The sequence below is a fragment of the Eublepharis macularius genome, chromosome 14 (genome assembly GCF_028583425.1).
Source record: "Eublepharis macularius isolate TG4126 chromosome 14, MPM_Emac_v1.0, whole genome shotgun sequence".
Lineage (NCBI taxonomy): Eukaryota > Metazoa > Chordata > Lepidosauria > Squamata > Eublepharidae > Eublepharis > Eublepharis macularius.
The window spans coordinates 46,152,348-46,167,322 of NC_072803.1; the positions used below are offsets into that span (position 1 = coordinate 46,152,348).

General features: G+C 46.0%; 1 protein-coding gene across 3 annotated transcripts in view; it reads left to right on the forward strand.

Moving 5' to 3' along the window:
* The first annotated feature begins 510 nt into the window (after positions 1-510).
* The window catches only part of MVB12B (multivesicular body subunit 12B), a 116,603-nt gene continuing 102,138 nt past the window's right edge, over positions 511-14,975 (forward strand). For all 3 annotated transcript variants that reach the window (XM_054997902.1, XM_054997901.1, XM_054997903.1), the window contains exon 1: positions 511-604. The gene's annotated coding sequence lies outside the window, so the exon portion shown is untranslated. The remainder of the gene's footprint in view (positions 605-14,975) is intronic.

The following is a 14,975-nucleotide window of genomic DNA, read 5'->3' on the forward strand; positions in this document are numbered from 1 at the left end:
TCCTCGCTCGGAAGTTCCGTTCCACCGCTTGCAAGCCGACACACTCTCCAGTCCACGTGCCCAGGAATCCACTACCTGCCTCCCTGGCGCGATCTTGGAGCCCTCTCGGTTGGGGGATTGAACTCCGTGCGCCCTAGCCCGGGAAGAAGGTGAGCGCGCGCCTTGCCCGGGCACCCCCACCCCCGCCATGTGGTAAGGCTTCCCTGGCGCAGGTCGGCACCAGGTGCGCAGAGGGCGGCACTCCTGCCTGCTTCTCGCGTGGGGAAGAGGCAGCCATGAGTGCGCCCTGGGCGCCAAGGCAAGGCGTCCGAGGGCCCCGTGCGCCCTTTGCGCGCCGCCGCAACCCGTGCGGGGGGCTCCTCGGGCTGACTGCGGTGGGCAGGCGGCTGGAAAGCGAGCAGCAGTGCGGGCTCCGAGAGGCAGGGGGCTCTGTGCTTGCGCCGCGGCGGCGTCTCCTCGTTGGAGCGCCTCGGAGGCGGCGTCAGGCGGGCTCGACTCGGCCGCCTTTCCTCCGCCCTCGCCCATGGCCCCCGCCGCCGGCCTAGGCTCCTGACGGCTCCGTCGCTGGGTGCACCGGGCCGGGGGCCGCGATCTGGCGCGCCTGGTAAGGATCGCCGCCGCCGCCTTCTCCTCCTCCTCTTCCTGCGGGCCCCGAAAGGCCACCTCTCTCCCCGCCCGCTCGCTCGCCCGCTCGCTGCTGCCTCTCCGCTTCTCCTCCTCCTGCTGCTGCCTCCGCTCCGCTCCCCGCCCTGCCGGGCAATGAGAAGCTGCTTCTGCCTGAAACGGGGGAGCCGGGACCAGCCGCCGCCAGCGCCCCGGGCAACAGTTAAGTGTCTCCCCGGGAGCCAGGCCTGGCTGTGGCCCCATTGCGGGCTGGGCCCTGCAACCTTTTCCTCGCCCGGGCCTTGGTGCCTTTCCCGTGGCTGCCCCCCTCCCCAGTTCTCCCTTCGGTTTGATTTCCCCCTTGGGGTGGCTTTCTAGGGAAGGGGGGCCTTGAGCGTGATGGAGCTGCGCCCCTTCCTTTCTCCCTGGGCAAACAATGCGGGGCTCAGTTCGCCCCCCGTTTGGCCCGGGTGCTGTTGGGGGACCTGCTCGTTGCGGGGACGCGGCTTCTAGCTTCTGACTCCTCTGGCGAGCTGGAGACGGACCTTGGCAAAAGGGATTTCCTGGCAAAGGTTCATAACAATAGACGCGCTTTGTCTTCTGCTTTATGACCCCCCATTATAATACACCCCCCAGTTAACATACAGGAAATGAAGATTCTTTTTTTTATCTGCCTGCAAACAGTTTGCAATAACAAAATCTCTCAAGACCTGTCACAATATTTAATCAACCCCCCAAAGCGTCAGTAATATATTTATAACCCTACCCCTTCAGCGCCCCCCCTCCCCCCGTTTCTTGAAGACACAAAGCTGCCTTCTATTGAGTGAGACCATTGGTCCGTCTAGTATTCTCTCTGGCAGGTTGCTTTGAAAGACTTAACCCAAAATGCCTGGGACTGATCCAGGGACCTCCGGCATGCAAAGCCTTTTCTGGGTTCTGGTACAAATGACACCTTAGTTGGGTGTTTTTAAAAGGCTTCCATCTCTCCCTCCTCTCCTGTGTTGCCACTTTGAGTAGGATGATTTCTCCTGCAGAGTGAGTCATTCAAAGACTATCTAGGCAGAATGAACAGAGCAAAGGAGAATTTTCCTGCAATGTGCTGCAGATCTGTGGAACTCATTGCTGAAAGAAGGTCCGGAGGCTCAGGCATTTTGGCTGAGCTGTAGCTCTACAGTTTTCTTCCACTACCACATTACAAAAAAAACAATTTAAGTAGAGACAATAAAATACTTTTAGTAAGAGGACCAACATTCTGGTTGCTGCATTGTGAAAAGATGGAGCTGGAAATGTTGGGGAAAGGGCAGCCAAAACAAGCAAGGGCTTGGAACATCCTTTCCCCACAAGTAAAAGCTAAAACAGCCTGGGCGTTTAGAGTTTAGGGAAAGATAATAGCTAATGGAGAACATAGAAGGGGTTGATAAAATTTTGAATGGAAAAAAAATTCTCCCATTTATAAAACTAGGGTCGTCACTGAGCGCAAGGCTGCAGGTTCAGGCAGATGAAAGAGAGAACTTCTTCACACAATGCATAATTAACTTATGGGTTTTTCTTTTTATTGATTGCAAAAGTATGCTGTTAATTAATTGAATAGTAGATTTTTAAAAAATGGTTGATAGTCTTCTGGCCAAGTACATAAAACAAGCATGGAGGTGCATGGATACTCTGGTGATGCTGCCAGAAAAGGCCTCCCTGTAGCAAGTTATCCATGTGTCTTGCAACATGAATCCACTAACAGTGCAATCCTATGCAGTTTAAGCTTATTGATTTTAATGGGCTTAGATTGGAGTAACTCTGCATAGCATTGCACTGTAATCAGTGTATAGGGTGTAGATTTGGTAGCATACCTTGCAGCAAGTGTAATATGTGCACATGTTTGTAATTCATCAAATGTACACATCCTCCAAAGAAGCCCAGAATCAGCCGAACAGTTAACATGTGTTGGCAAAAATTGAAAAACACAAGAGGGGTTGGGTGTGCAGTTGATTCAAGCAGTAGAATGATGCGTAAGAGTTCTGAAGTAGTACCATTTCAGACTGCAGGAGGGGATGGATTGTATTTTTGAATGCTCCCTTGCCTTAAAAAAATCCTTGCAACTAGAAAATCAGCACAGATAGTATTGAGCTGAGCCAGAATGTTTCTCTTTGATGTGCTAGTTTTTTTGCTTGCATGGAATTTTTGCACATGGGAGCTTTCAAAAATGGCAACTCGTAGTGGCAGTCTGAAGAATCTGCTCTACTGTGTCAGGAATCTGGCACCTCTCTGCTTCATTTGTATCCTTTTGGCCATTACACGTCTTCCACCTTTACAGTGCATCCTTAAACAGAGTTTACACCTTTCTAAGTGTTGAAGTCATTGGGCTTATCAGATTGTTCTGTATTGGCCACCATGTGCATGTCAATTACAACATGCTAACTGGGCAACTACCCAGTTGGTTGTTGTGGGTTTTCCGGGCTAAACAACCTAAACAACTACCCAGTTGTTTAGGTTTCTTTGGGGTGTGGAGCAGTCAACATCCTGCCATGATACCGGTCTACATTATCGACTTTTGTTATTTTGGGAAGCCTGATTGAGGGTCCCAATTCATCTCTCATCTGCATTTCCTTTGCTTTAGCTACAGGAAGCTTAAGGGGAGGGTTGAATGCTTCCGTTGACGTGCCAGAAAAAAAAGCACGCATCCTGTTTGATAACAATGTTGGCTTTCTTTCCCTATCGCCACCTGTCATACAGCTCAGGGTAGATATAACCACACCACATGTCTGGCAAGATGAAATCAAAGCGGAAAAGAAACCCAATCTCCCAACCAGATGCTCTTATTTGTTAAGAATTCCTGTCTTATGTATATATTACAGCATTAAGCGGCTGTCAAATATAGCACAATGTAGCATGCATATAGTGCTTTAATGCATTAAAAGCAGATTGCGTTTATGGGTTCCTTGCAACAGTCCTGAAAAGTAGGTCAGTAACTTTATCACAGTATTGGAGAAGGAGGAAGGGACTATAAAATTCATTTTTTAAGCATATTTGTATCCCACGCTATCTTCCCAGACTCACCCCCCGCAATATCATGCATCTGGCAACACGTTAAAAATAATAAACATTTAAAATGCACACTTCAAAAAAAGCAATTAAAACCAGCAGAGTTGAAAATGTAACCAGTTGAATATACAATTAAAACCAGTAGAGTTGAAAATGTAGACAAATCTTGTCAGTTTCCACTAAATGCCTTCTGGAATAAAACCATTTTATGGAATAACAGATTGGCTAAATCTACTTAGTACGTTTGTGATCAAGTTAAAATTTGAACTAGGGATTTCACGGCTACTTTAAGGTAGTGGCTAATAGAGCTATGAATGTGGAAGCCCCTAATTGAAATCTAACCTTTCTTGTGAACTTACTGGAATGTGCACAAGAAAGTCACTTACTCAACGTCCAGTAAGGGAATATAACCTTACCTTACCATACAGTTTAAAATGCGATAGATTGATTGATTGATTGATTGATTGATTGATTGATTGATTGATTGATTGATGATGATGATGGTGATGATGATAAGAGTCTGCTACCCCACCCATGGCAATTTCATACTGTCTGGCTGCATATACCATCAAGCCTGCTGTGTTTATATAACCACAGAAGTTACTATATTTTTTGATAACTCTTCCCTGCCTGTTCAACTTAAGGCAAACCTTCACAAGTGACCATGCTGGAACTGATGCATTCAGCATGCAATAGTGAATTGGTTTGACAGTGCACTGACATGTCTGTGTTTCTGAATAAACAGTAGATGTACAATTAATTTAGTGGTGGATTATAACATACATGCAAAGCGCAACAGCGATTTGGTCTTGTATGCTTACAACCACACATTTGTCTTTGTGGAGAAGAACAGCAAGTGCATAGCCACAGTGCGAGGGAAAGCGAAAGTGTGAAAAAGAGGCAGGTTTCATGCATCGGTAATCAAAAACAGAATCCTCAGCATAATGATAGCTGATATGTTACTGGCTGCCTGTGGGCTGGCACCAGCACGCGTACAAATTTTTAGGCAGTTTCCGTACATTCAACCATAGCTACAATAATTCAAGGCCAACTAGCCAGTGGTGGCTGAAAAATTAGGCCCCCTAAAAGGCATAAGAAGCAGATTTTGCCACTTCCTATGTGAAAAAAGACCTGCCAGAACAGACCAAGTTTCATCTAGTCCACCATTCTGTTTCTCACAGTGACCAGCCATATTTTCCTGGGAACCTCACAAGTGGAACCAGAAGACTAAAGTCCTCTTACCATTTCCCTGCCCAGCATCTTGGGTTTAAATGTATACTTCTCTCAAAAGGTGGCTCGGTTGTTTACTAGCATGGCTAATAATAAATAATGTGTGTGCAAAGTGCCATCAAGTCATAGCCAAGTTGTGGTGACCCCAGAAGGTTTTCAAAGCAAGAGTTGAACAGTGGTGGTTTGCCATTGCCTGCCTTTGTAATAATATTAATAAGTTAAGTTCCATGTGTAATATACAGTCTGTCTGTATATTGTATACCATGTATTAATATGGTAACCCTTACAACAACCCATCAGGGTAGGCAGGTAAGACGGGCTGGGGACTAAGGCTAAGGAATGTTGGGTTGCCTAAGGCTACCTACTAAGCATGTGGCTGAGGTGAAATTTGAACTCAGATTATAGGGCTATGTCATAAGAAATAGCTCAAAGAGGGACAGGGACTATAAACTAGGCTGTTGGGTACTGTCTGCTGATGTAGATACTTTTCTATTAATAATAATAACGTTCGATTTATATACCGCCCTTCAGGATGACTCAACACCCATTCAGAGTGGTTTACAAAGTATGTCATTATTATCCCCACAACAATAATCACCCTGTGAGGAGGGAGGGGCTGAGAGAGCTCCTAGAAGCTGTGTCTGACCCAAGGTCACCCAGCTGGCTTCAAGTGGAGGAGTGGGGAGTCAAACCTGGCTCTCCAGATTAGAATCTCATGCTCTTAACCGCTACACCAAACTGGCCCTTAGAGTAGTTTGAGGAATAGTTTGATGTTGCTAAAGATGTCATGTTAATTACTTACACTTTAATTCAGAAAGATTTCATCTATGCGTTCGGCTTTTGGTAGTTTTCAGATGTGTGGCTACCATACCCTACTGATTTGTTTTCATTGAATGTCCTAACTGTTGATCATATTGCATTTTTGCCCTATGAATGTCCTACCTATTGATTATATTGTATTCACTTGTAGCATGTAATCTGCCTTGAATCTCCATGAGAAAAACAGACATAAACAAACATCAACAATAATGATAATAATCAAGGACCTCCTGGCTCACCAGTCATGTGCTTAGCCAGTGTGCAAGACCTGCCTGAATTCTTTGAATGTGCATCCTTAGTTATGGGAATGCGACTCTTAGGTTTTTATCCCATTCATCTATGGAACTCAGGGTGGTATATGTGACTGCCTCATTTTATCCTTGCAGCCAACCGAGTGAGGTAGGTCTAGGCTGAAAGAGTGTGATTAGCCCAAGACTATCTAGGGAATTGCATGGCAGAATGTGGGGGTTGAGCTTGGGCCTGCTTGATCCCACTGTAGCCATTAGGCTGCAGCCTTGTAAATTGGCTTTTGTTCTGTGTTAGGAATAGACCCTGAATCCAGGTTTCATAAATTCAGAGATCCACCATGACAGTATAAGCTGTTGAGTGCAGTCTTAACAGCTGGGAACTATTTCCCCCCCCTTTTGTCCAGTCCTATCTCCTGGAGCTTAGGTAGGGTTGCCCGGTTGGGAAATTCCTGGAGATTTTGGGATTGGAGCCTGGAGAGGTTGGAGTTTGGGGAGAGGAGGGGCATCAGTGGAGTATAATGCCATAGAGTTCAAACTACAGAGCTGCCATTTTCTCCTAGGGAACTGGTCTCTGTTGCCTGGAGATCAGTTGTAATTCCGGGAGATCTCCAGCTACCAAGTGGAGGCTGGTAACTCTAAGCTGAGGGCACATTCATAGATCTCCCCTCCTTCTTTTTATCTTCACAATTATTGTCTGAAGTAGTCTAGGCTGAGAGAGATGTCTGGAGCAAGTTCACTCAGTAAATTCCACAGTGAGTGATCATTTGAATCTGGATCTTCTCAGCCTTAGTCCAGCACGCTTTCGACTGTGCTACACACAGGCTCAAAATACAATGCAGAAATACTTGGGTGCTCCATATTTTTTTTTAATTTTTAAGAGTTTCAAGCATTCCTAGGGATGTACAGCAAAACCAAAATCCCCCAGGAAGTTTAAAAAATGTCAAAAGAAACATAACTTGGTCAGTGTCCCGGGGTGGGCGTGGGGATAGTTCAAAATCTGTCAGCTGCCTCCCCAGGCAAACAAGCTTGATAATCTGAGCAAAGCTGAGGATAACATTTATCTAAATCTCCCAAGCAGATCCTGCCTTCTTGGGTCTGAGCTGAATGCAGCTTTGCAAGACTGAAAAATAATGCCCTTAAACAGTCAGCTAGCAGCCTTTCTGTGGGGCTTGTTTGGCTCAGTGGCCGTGCAGCGTGAAATAAGGAACAGGCCTGTGTGTGTTTGGAAGAGGTTTTCGGAAGATGTAGAGGTTCTGGGAAACTGGACCTCCAGACTAGAGATAGGCACGAACCAAAAAAAAAAAGAACCATGAGATTTGTGGTTTGTGGATTTTAATGAACCAAAAACCATGAACTGGCATGGAACTGGTGCCAGTTACGACCCGGTTTGTGGGGTTTAAACACCCTTTTCCGGCTGCTTAGCAGCAACAGGGAAGGGGGCATTTAACAGTTTAAAGGGCCCTTTCCTGCATTGCAAGCAGCAGGTCCTTTTAAACTGCCCAAACCACAGCCCCCTCACCCCCACTCCCCCACCCGTAAGCCCCAACCCCACACCTTAAAGAGGCCTGCGTTGTCGTCGTCGTCCTCCTCCTCCTCTGAGGGGTGGCAAGGCCGTTTTTGGCTTCCTCCATCCAACCCCGGGCCTACAGAGGGGGAGAGGAGGCCGAAAATGGCCTTGCCGTCCCTCAAATGGCCACAAAGGCCGTTTTCGGCCTCCTCTGTCTCTCCGCGGGCCTGTGCAGGGACGGAGGACACCAGAAATGGCCTTGCTGCCCCTCAAATGGCCATTCTCGTCCTCCTCCGTCCCTTTGCGGGCCTGCGGTGGGATGGAGGAGATCGTTTTTGGCCTCCTTCGCCCCTGCACGGGCCTGCAGAGGGGCAGAGGAGGCCAAGAATGGCCTTGCCACCCCTCAAATGGCTGCACTGCGCTGCAGCCATTTGAGGGACGACAAGGCCATTCTTGGCCTCCTCCGTTCCTCTGTGGGCCTGCGCAGGGGTGATGGAGGCCAAAAACGGCCTTGCCACCCTTCACAGGAGGAGGGGGAGGATGCCGCGGGCCTCCTTAAGGTAAGTGTGCAATTGGGGTTGGGGGGTAGGGGGGCTGGGGTTTGGGCAGTTTAAAAGGACCTGCCAGCGGCAGGTCCCTTTAAACTATCAGCTGGCAGGCGGCAGGGGGGGTTCCCCCCCACCGCCTGCCAGCTGATAGTTTAAAGGGACCTGCCCTTACAAATCCCTTAAAGGGGCAGTTTAAATGTCCATTTGGCCATTTAAACTGCTCATGTAATACAACCCAACGAACCAGTGTGAAGTTCGTGGAAGTTCCGTGAAAAGACCTTCCACGAACCAGACTGTTTCGTGGGTTTTTTTGAGTCGCAATTAGGTTCGTGCCCATCTCTACTCCAGACTCTGCAAGGGTCACCGTGTGCCCAGTTTGATCTCTTTAACTGACGACGCTGGGATAGACGCTGCAGCCTTCTGTACACAAAGTCCCTGTTCTGTCTCTAAGGGCCAAGCTAGATGTGACGGCACCCTTGTGGCCACCGTGGGACCACAGCTGCCATTTTAAAATGATTTAAAAATGTGGCGAGGGCCTGATGCTGGTCAGGTCCACACTGCAGCACTGGCTGAGGCTCTCCCCCCCCCCCCCCCGAAGCTTTTCACGTGCTGAAACAGCCATGGAGGGAGGGGGGGTGCAACTGTTTTGGCTCTTAAAAAAGCACGTGAAGGAGGGGGACAAGAGCATATCAGTCTGCTATTCTGTGGGCCTGGTTAGGACCAGGCTGTTGTAGCATTTTTAAATTACTTTAAAATGGCGGTGGCATTCCTATGGCAGATGCAAGGACACTGGCGCATCTAGTTTGGCCCCAAGCCACAGAACATTTAGGGGTGGTTCACATATGAAGCCTTGTAACTCCACAGTTGTAGTGCTGCATTAACTTGTGTATGTTAATGAGCATTGGCTCTGCAATGGCTATTGATTCTTGTTTTTCTGACTCTTCTGGGTAATTAAGGGATTTCTCAGAAGCTTACCAGGAGCGACTCTGCCAAAAAAGTCTACTAATGGTGGACAAGTTTTTTTTTAAAGTCTACTTGCTTACTATTTCTACTTGTTCAGCCACAGGGGTGTATGTTTGAGTGCGTTCTCAGTTGGTACGAAGGGGTGGTGATCTGTTCAGTGCTTCATGCTAGCTGGCCCGGGAACAAGATCAACCAAGGATCCATTTAGTCCCATATCTCACTTCTCACAGTGACCAGTAAGATGTCTTCTAGAAGTCCATACACAAGCTATGAAGGCAACAGTTTTCTTCTTCCAGTGTTGAACTCCAGTGACTAACCTCTGTGTGGCCCAGAATGCTCTGGGGTACACAAGAATCCAGTTGGATTCAAGTTCAGCAGCATCTTTAAGGCAAACAAGGTTTTCAAGGTGTAAGCTTTCAAAGCTCCATTTATCAGATGCCAGTTGCAGATGTCATCTGTTATAGAAAAATTCTGATGCACGTGTAAAGCAACTGTAAAGCTTGCCTCAGCACATTGTGTACATAACTGAATTTCTCAGAACTTGGAGCAGCAGCTGAATTAGTGAACTGACTCCATTGAAAAATACTGTATTTGAGGTGACGTGAGGTAGTAGGTAAGTGTTGCCTGTGGTTTTAGAACCTATGATGATCCATTTACACATGCAAAATCAAAAAGAGTCCAGTAGCACCTTTAAGACTAACCAATTTTATTGTAGCATAAGCTTTCGAGAATCAAGTTCTCTTCGTCAGATGCCTGATACAGATACTGGCCAAATACAGAAGAGCAGGAGAGAGAAGAGAGGCGGCAATTAACTGGACTCTTTTTGATTTTGCTACTACAGACTAACACGGCTAACTCCTCTGCATTTACACATGCACACCTTTGAGAGATGCACATGTATATATGAACTAAATACAGTTGTGCTTGTTCGGGTTAGTTCATGTGTCTGGCTTCCATCAAGGCCTGATTACATTTGGGCTTAACTTGATTTCTTAATGCTTGAGAGCTGGAAGTTTGTCAGTGGCCAAAGAGTACTGTCTGTGGTTTTCAATTGGTGATTGCTCTTGTTCATACATGCAAATCATGTTGTCTTAAATAGAAAACAAAAGGATATGATGGGGCAGCTGTATTGAGGTGGGGGAGAAAGATATGATTAGTTAGAACACCAGAGTCTTGCTCATTATTTGAATTACATGTATGAATATCTGCCAGAAGTTGATTCCCAAAGGCTTCCTCAGGCGAGGAAAATCGATTATGTGAATTGGTCCTGAGTTCCTAGCTATGTGGTGTTTCCTGTGCTGGTGGGGGGGCTGGTTGATTGCTCCCCCATTGCACACTGAGAGTGCTGGTGATTCAGCCCCCCTAATGTAAAAGTCCTTTATTTCTCTTTTCGTTTTCCCACCCCCCTCCCCCTTTCATCCGTCCCTTTACAAAACAGGCCTTTGTGCTGTTGCGACAAAGTCCGAATTGATGTGGATTTCCTCTCGCCCCCTGCCGCTCGCTCTGAGTCGCACACCCACAAGAACGCTTTTGTGCTTTCAGGCTCACAAAGGTTTCCCTTTCTCGTTCTTCCTTCCAGAAATGAAGGCTAGATTATTTTTGGCAGCTCCTAATGGACAGGAAAATGTTCCTATTTGCGCCAAAGTACACCCAGAATCTCCTGACCCTATTTGGTCACTTGGATGACCAGAAGTTGTTCTAAAAGATGGTGGCCATTTTGCTAGGCTGTTCCTTACCCTAATTTGTAGGCTTAAATTGTGCACTTTGGCCTTTTTATCCTAGCTGACTTTTCTCCCCATACGAGTTATGGTTGATTACAGTCCTTCAGCAAGAGAACAACACTCTATAAATGTTCAGAGATAGTCTGTTCTTGATACTTCACGTGTTCAGAAGCTGACACCATTGTCTTATTTCATCAACGAGGCCAAGACAAAACTAACCTTGATCTTAAAATAAGTTGAGGCTGGAAAAACACCTGATTTACTTTTGAGTCATCAGATAGTTGGAGATATTTGCCAATAGAAGTTGTATTGAGATCCTACAGAACAAACTCTCAACAAGAGTGTCAAACTAGGACTGGATTTAAATCCTTGTTTAGCACTGGGTGGCTTTGGGCCACTTGGTCTCTCGACCTAGATTACCTCATAGGGATATTGTTCACTGATCTGATACCCTATATTGCAGTAGAGGTGGGGTGGGAGGAAGAGAGGGAATTAACATTTGCAGAATTATGTTTGGGTATGAGGACTAGGCCTAGCTTTTATGCAGATGAATTCAGGCCTATTCTTCAATGGACGGATCTTTGAGTCACTTGCTGGAGCCAGTAATGGGTCTTTAGGAGCCTGAAGTGCAGTAGACTGAATGTTTGTTGAAAACCCAGAGACTTCACAGTGTCAGCTAATACAGACTTTTCATACTGGCAACCAATCACAGGGGCTCATGTAGTTCATGTTTTTTCAGTTGTTCAGTTTTGTGCCTGAAGAGGGAGGGCTCTAAGCATTTGCAATTCCCTCTACTGGCAGATCTACTTTTTATTGAAGCTGGGATGCTCTATCTCCATTTATAACGTCCTGTCCCTTTCATGTAAAAATCCAGCATGTCAGGGAGAATGGTTTTATTTATTTAGAAAATATAGATAGCGGCTCACGAAGTCAAAACAATTCAATAAAATTATAAAAACGACAAGGCTTTGTGAAAAATAAAAACAAAGCATAAACACAAGCCGGGGTGTAAAAACAGCGGCCTAATGTCTGTAAAACAGTCTTCTGGCTAAACGCATGAAAATAGCAAATGATGTGATACAGCCTGGACACAGGGGAGGACTGCCTCAGTGAGAACTAGGCCCCATGTCCCAGCCTTAATAGAGGAGGTATCTAATTTTGGTTTTGGAGTCCCTGGTGTTGAAGGTGTATAAGGCGAGTGTAAGGTGGATGGGGCTGTCTCTCAGAAATGAATGTGTGTGTGTGGGTGCTATTTAGACCAGAGTAGCCCTGCCTGGTTTCTGGGGGGACATTTTGCTAAAGACCATCACTCTCCAAAAAGAAGGTCCTGAAGGGAGGTGAGAAGTTACATAGAAATCCCATGCCAGTGAGTGTTTGTTTCAGGCAGCGTGAATGCCATTTACTGATTCCCCTGTACACATGGCATAAAGTACTCATATCTCACAACTCATATCTCACATTGGTTTTGCTGTAATATTACTAGCACTTGGGGTGACATGGGCTAGTCGTACAAAAACAGTTTTGTCTTCTACGTGAAATGGAATCCTAGAGGAAAATGTTTTTTCTGTATATGGTACTTCCTGCTCTGTTACTGCTTCCTGTGCTGGTTTTTATTACTCCCTCCCCTACTCATTCAATCTCTTGTGCCTAACATAATCTCCCCTGGAACATCCACCCACTTGATGGCCCTCTTAGTGCCTGGAAGTCTTGTGTGTATGCAGCTCTTTCCACTCTGTGTTGCAGTTTGTTTGTCTTCTTGTAGAGTGTGAACTTCTCAGTGACAGGTGTAATCTTGGTATTCCCTACTTGAATTATGCATCATGTGCTAGTCTTTGGGGTGGTGAGAACACAGCTTTTGGAAGTGTTTTTGAGTTCTCTTCCAAGCAGAGAAGCAATTCATTTTTTGTTGTAAAATGCAGCAGTGCCAAAGTTGCAGGTGGGAGAAACTGAAGAGCCAGCAAGACTTTTGAGAAGTCAACTTGGAAAAAGGGGATATGGCTCTCTGTGTGTGCCGAGGAGAGGGAATATGGTATTCTGGTTTGTCACCCCCCACACCCACCTCTGGCAGAGACTGCAATCTTAACTAGAGACTATAGATTTTGACTTTGGAGCTCCCTTCTGTGAGTGACAGCTGGTTATGATTAGGCACTAAGGAGGTAGCAAGAGATGGCAATCAAGAACCATAGACATTAAAACACCTTGGGAAAACATACAAAGCTGTCTTATATCAAGTCAGACCATTGGCTCATACAGCTAGTACTGTCTGCTCTGATTGGTAGGACAGACAAAAGTTTCTCCTGCTTCTTAGAGATGTTCATTTCTGGAGGGAAGAAAAAGTTTTTAAGAATACTCAGTTGTGTAGGAAAAAATGTAATACTTATTTTCTCATCAAAATTGAAATTTATTTTCTTGCTTTAACAACATAAGAGACATTATTTATAACTTTGTTAGTATATACAATTGTGCTGTTTGGCATGTTTATGGAATTTAAAAGAGTACATGCCTTGTCATGCAGTTGTAAGACTTACCCCTTTCAAAGCCAATTGAAGGCTTAAAATAGTGTAAGACTGTTTAGGATGGCATACTTGGTTTATTAAGACAAAATTGTTAATATATCTAATATGAGAGAGAAAGAGCACTGCACCCGTTGCTACTTAAGCACCTATATCTTTTTACCATCTGAAAACTGGAAAATGCAAAAAATGGTAACAGGAAATCAGTTTTTCAGTAAACAAAAGGAGGCATATTATTTGCATTTAGAATTGGTCTTCATACAGTCAGAGTATTAAATACTATCAGCAGGTTTGAATTTTGAGTTAAACTTAACAGAGGAAACAATGACTTTTGTAATAGTGTATTAACATACTTGTCAGATTATTTGTGACAAAACAATTTAAACATCTGCAGAATACATGAGAATTTTAATTCTCTTGTATTACATGTCTTTATATGTCCAACAAACAATGTAATGAAGCTAATTACAAAATTAGAAGACAATGCAAAAATAAAAGTGTGATTGTCATGATCCTGGGCCTGTAAGCCTAAAGGAAGCCTGAGGCCTTAGAGTAAATTTCCAGTAGGCCTGACTGCCAATTCCCCTGCAGGGCTACATATCCCAAGATCCTTCCCAACTTTAGGATAAGACTAAGGGAAATTGGAGGGGAAAGAAAGTCCAGATGGCACCAAGGAGGCTGGGCAATGGGAGAACTAATATAAGCCGCCCCCCCCAAGGGAGAAGCCATTGTTCTCCCAGGAGCTGTGAGGCAGGGAAGTTGCTAACAGCTGGAGATGGGACAGTGGGTTGGACCCAAGAAGGGCCAGGTATTGTAGGGTCCAGTCAGATAGCAGCATGAGGAGGCTTTCTTTTCTTGCTGGCTCCTTCATCTATTAATCTTGCCCTGCTTTTTGAAAAGTGTCCCCCGTTAAATCCATTGCTTGCAAGTGTTGTTAAATAAAACTGTTTTATTCTGCCTGGGTTCTTATGTCTCTAGTTCAGTGGGTCACTTGGCAACACTCTCCCCAATACAGAGGCACTGCTTGGAAAGATGGAGGAATGAAGAGGTACTCTGGGGCTTCCTTGTTTGAATCCCCAGATTAGAGTGGTGGCAGTAGGGTTGCCAGCTCCAAGTTGGGAAATTCCTGGAGATCTGTGGGGTGAAACCTGGAGAAAGTGGGGTTTGGGAAGGGAAAGGACCTTGGCATGGCATAATTCCGTAAAGCCCACCCCCAGAAGTAGCCATTTTCTCCAGGTGAACTGATCTCTTTGGCTTGGAGACCAGTTGTAATTCTGGGAGATCTCCAGCTGCTACCTGGAGGCTGGCAACCCTAGGTGGCAGCCAGTCAGGCCCTTGCCTGTACCAGGGCTGAATGGGGCAGGAGGGAAAGGGGTAAGTTAGAAGGTGCCTGGGAGGAGATGCTTTTATTGGACCAGCCCTACAAGGCCCCCTGACCAGTGATAATGTTACATATGACCAGGGCTTTTTTTCTAGGAAAAGAGGTGGTGGAACTCAGGACCGCACAATGATGTCACTTTGTGTCAGCTGGAACAAGGAGGGTGTTTTTTAAAGTTTAAATCACCCTTGGCGAAAATGGTCACATGGCCGGTGCCCCTGCCCCTTGATCTCCAGACAGAGGGGAGTTTAGATTGCCCTCCGCACCACTCAGCGGTGCAGAGGGCAATCTAGACTCCTCTCTGTCTGGAGATCAGGGGACGGGGCCACTGGCCATGTGACCATTTTGAAGAGGTGCCGGAACTCCGTTCTACCATGTTCCAGCTGAAAAAAGTCCTGCATACGACAAA